Below are 5,076 nucleotides of genomic sequence, written 5' to 3' on the forward strand. Positions count from 1 at the left end.
TGTGTCCAGCCTACTTGAGGCGCCCCGAAAATAATATTCAAAAGTTTAGTCCTTGGATACAGAGGGGTTAAACACTAAAGTTACCGTCCATCTAGTGAAGAGAGGAGAACCGGACAGAGGTAGCCAGCATCCGTCAACGAGAGAGGGAGGATAGGATAACTAGGATGCTGCTGGTAGAGTAGCTAGCTAGTTTACCTGCTGTACCGACTAGCTAGGATAACTAGGATGCTGCTGGTAGAGTAGCTAGCTAGCTTACCTAGCTGTACCGACTAGCGAGGATAACTAGGATGCTGCTGGTAGAGTAGCTAGCTAGCTTACCTAGCTGTACCGGCTAGCTAGGATAACTAGGATGCTGCTGGTATAGTAGCTAGCTAGCTTACCTAGCTGTACCGACTAGCTAGGATAACTAGGATGCTGCTGGTAGAGTAGCTAGCTAGCTTACCCAGCTGTACCGACTAGCTTGGATAACTAGGATGCTGCTGGTAGAGTAGCTAGCTAGCTTACCTAGCTGTACCGACTAGCGAGGATAACTAGGATGCTGCTGGTAGAGTAGCTAGCTAGCTTACCTAGCTGTACCGACTAGCTAGGATAACTATGATGCTGCTGGTAGAGTAGCTAGCTAGCATACCTAGCTGTACCGACTAGCTTGGCTAGCTAGCAGGACGTTCATCTGTCGTTTGTCTCGATGATGATGACGAATCCGGTGAACCACAAAATGAAACAAGGATAGAGAGTGAAAAGGATCTGGCTACACTCATACTGTCCCTGACCGTAAACCAAAAGCAAATTGAACAATAAACTTCGGTGTCTCAACACTGTAACAAACTCTGTCATTATTCCCCAAGATCACCTCAGCCCACTCTGCACGTAACCTGACAATATGTTTGGCGCCACACAGTATGGGGACGTGGACAGTTCTGTACGGGGACGGGGCCAGTTCCAGAACGCGGACAAGAGCAGTGCCACACAATCAACTAAACCCAGTCTTTACAGTGGGTTACATTAGTAATATTCATTTTTCTCTATGTTAAACAAACATTTATTGCAACAATATTTTGAGATCTGGGCCCATATCCACAAAGCGTCTCAGAGTAGAAAATTGGTCGTATAAGTGCTGAGAATACAGACATTTTACACTTCTGGGTATAAATTAAAGCTATGCATGAAGTCTCTACTCCCACCTAGTCAGCAGATATTTAGGACACCTCGTGAGCTGTCCTAAGTAGTTAAGAGTTAACAGCAGGTGTCTTGATAATACTATAGAATAATGCAGCGAGTCAGTGGTTCCTGCACCACATGTAAATACTTTGGGGTAGTAAAAATATTGTTTTCTATTTCTATATGATCAATCCATTAATAATATAGACCTACATGCAACAGTATGTCTTGTGCTTTTGGAAATTATTTATGAATAATATGTATGTGTAATATTTATTTATAATATTTATGTATAATATTTATGTATGATATTTATGTGTAATATTTATGTATAATATGTATGTATAATATTTATGTATCACAAGTGATACCATGTATGTCTGCATAGCATTTTGTCTTCATTTTGGCAGATTAACTCATGCTTATTTCTGAAGATTATCTCTGGTTTTCACCCAGAGGCTAAGGAGTTGGAGCTGTGGCGGGATTTGAACCTGTGTTTGAAAGGTGGCTGGTTCGAATCCTGGGCCGAGTGCTGAAATAAACAGGTGGAATTGATCTGACCACTGGAGGGCTGCTGGGTTCACATCCTCAAAACAATCACCTTCCGTTGATCAGAACTCTAGTAGATCTTCTTCACTGAACCCAAAAATATATATAACTTTTAGTGGTTCCATATATTAAGGAAGTGATAGAAGCCTTTTTGGTTCTATAAGGAACCTTCTTTTCTAAGAGTGTAAAATAAACACGGTTTTCTTTTGATTATTTAATTATCTACATCATGTTATTTCAAGATATCCCTTTGGAGCGCAACATCACATTGTTAAAAAATAATCCTAAATTGGGCGTGGCTATAAATTAGGCAGTTGAAGGCATCTCGGGCGTAATATGTGTTCGATGAAAATGAACATTGTATGCAACGTTGTAGGCAACATTATTGGCAAGGGACTTGATGCCTACTATGCCAAAGCTATTTAGAGTTGTTAAACGGGTGTGAAGAGTGTGCTGATATAACGGGAATATTGTCAAAATTCTTATTGTAACAACGATCAGAATTGGTAAAAAAAAATATGTATTCCATTATATAATAATAATAATAATAATTAAGAGCAAAGTGGTCGTGTCATGATTGAGAACCCCTGATTTAGCAGATGCTCTTTCTTATCCAGAGTGATTTACAGTAAGTGCATTCATCTAAAGATATCTAGGTGAGACAATCACATATCACAGTCAAATATACAGAATACGAACATTCCATTCCTGCTAAACAATGGATATATTGCGTTTTGCAATAAAAAATAAATAATAATACACATCTAAAAACGATGAATTAAAAATCTGAGAACGGTAATATTGAAGGTACCCATTAGCAGCCATTTATGATTAAAAAAACAAATGTGATCATTTTTGGAAATGGCATTTTTGAAAAAAACTCTTAATAATTCTTAAACAAAATTGTCATCTCACCTCTTGGCTTTGGTGTCATGTTCCCTAGAGAGTCTCATTTTAGAGGCAGGGCCCCCCTCCTTCCTCTCCCCAGAGAGACTCATTTTAGAGCACTGACCCCTGTAAACAGAGATCCAGCATGTTGGTTGTGGTTGACACAGTAATTATTGAATGTCAATTGTTATCATTTAATAATTATCTCTTATAAAACATTTACTTAACAGACATATCGAAACAGTCAGGTGATTTAATGCAATCACATGAATATGTAGTTGTAAAATTTCATCTCCTTGGTAACTGTCAATAATAATAAGTCACTGTATGTTAAGGTAGTTACAGACAGTACAGCAACAATAATAATAATAATAATAATAGTAATAAGTCACTGTAGTTATAGACAGTACAGCAACAATAACAATAATAATAATAATAATAATAATAATAATAATAATAATAATAAGTCTCTGTTTGTTAAGGTAGTTATAGACAGTACAGCAACACAAGGCCATGTCTCACACATATTTGTATTCACTAACAGTAGACTATTTATTGTCTTCCAATCTGTTCTTTTCTAAACGTATCTGAGAATGTAGACAGAAGGGCTAAAACGGACATGATTGATCTGAGGGGGAAATCATTATATTATGTAAAGTAGGCTAGGTTATAATATATAATGGCGTTTTGTTAGTGATATGCAGATCAAGGTCTATACCTCGGCTATAGCCTACATATCATAGATGACCAGTCTAAACCTGTTCAGATCAAGATAATGTTATAGTCCTACCAGTAGCAGGACAGAGAATGTACTGTATATAACCTACATATCATAGATGACCAGTCTAAACCTGTTCAGATCAACATAATGTTATAGTCCTACCAGTAGCAGGACAGAGAATGTACTGTATATAACCTATATATCATAGATGACCAGTCTAAACCTGTTCAGATCAACATAATGTTATAGTCCTACCAGTAGCAGGACAGAGAATGTACTGTATATAACCTACATATCATAGATGACCAGTCTAAACCTGTTCAGATCAACATAATGTTATAGTCCTACCAGTAGCAGGACAGAGAATGTACTGTATATAACCTACATTTCATAGATGACCAGTCTAAACCTGTTCAGATCAACATAATGTTATAGTCCTACCCATTGGCGAAAATCTGATATCAACTTTGGAGGGGACAATTACATGAAATTTTCTCAAGAGCAATTCCTGAGGGGGACACCAAAAGTAGTGCTGTAACACATAGCCTACATTGTAATATGGTAAATGTATATTGAGGAACCAAAGAAATAAGGTGTTTGCCGTACTCCTAACTACCAGTACCCAAAACTACACAACTAATCACAACAGCAATACCATTGCCTTTAACAAATCTTAGTTCAGTCACCAGTTTAAGTTGAGAGTGGAGGTATCCATGGCATTTTCCAATTATGTTCCTATTATACAAGTAAAAAAAATGGAGAACCTTTCATAATGTTGACAAACAAAGACTCAACAAACTTACCTGAGACTCCCTGTCTCTGCCAGTCTGTCCCTGCATATCTGTCCCCAACTCTGCTGTCTGTGTGCCATCTGTTGCCTGCTCTGCCTAATGACATCATTGTGAAACATTTCTATTAGCATTTCACTTCTTTCTTATGAACATTTTATCAACTAGTCTTTGAGATATTAGGCTACTAGGGTTTTTACTATACGTTTGGTGTATTGAAAAATACTCTGATGTCCGTCTTTTATTTTTCTGCCATTTTTCTACCTGGCTGGCTGGCTACACACACACACACAGTGTGTAGGTTATTTACAGTAGGAGATGGGCTTCTATCATCTTATCTTTTATCATTCTATTTGGGCTTCGATCTAAAAGGTAGCTAGCAAATGTGAAACGGATTAAAATGACAAGAGTTGACAGCTGTATGAGTTCACCATTTACACATTATATGCTGCAACCTTTTGTAATTTTAATAGTTTGTTTCATATTGGCTGGCTTCCAACAATAGCTGAATTTGCAAAGCAAGCGAGCACCAATTCAGTTTCAGTGGTGTTTGCTATAATCTTTGCTACCCGGGTTAAATAAAGGTGAAATAAAATAAATAAATAAAAGTTAACTTGTGACAATTTAGCTTTTGCAACGAGACCATTAAATATATTTAAGACAATGGTAGAAGAGAGTGTAGTTCTGTTCAGTTTGGATTTCAGTTTATCGCTAACCTTATCACAGGGACTTTGAAGCACTAACTTACATCATCTGCATGCAGATTCCATCTTTGACGACGCCACATAAATGGAATAGGTACTAGCTAGCTTAATAGTTAATATTTGCGCGCTAGCTCTGCATAATCAGCTAGTGTGTGTGCGCGATTGACTGGATTAACCTCACGTCAGTTACGTGCATTGAGTGCCTTTCAGACAATAGATACGACCTCTCTGTTACCTAGCAAGCTAAGGAACTGGCAGTGGATCAAAC

The sequence above is a fragment of the Salmo salar genome, unplaced genomic scaffold (assembly GCF_965601325.2).
Source record: "Salmo salar unplaced genomic scaffold, fSalSal1 ptg000384l, whole genome shotgun sequence".
Classification (NCBI taxonomy): domain Eukaryota; kingdom Metazoa; phylum Chordata; class Actinopteri; order Salmoniformes; family Salmonidae; genus Salmo; species Salmo salar.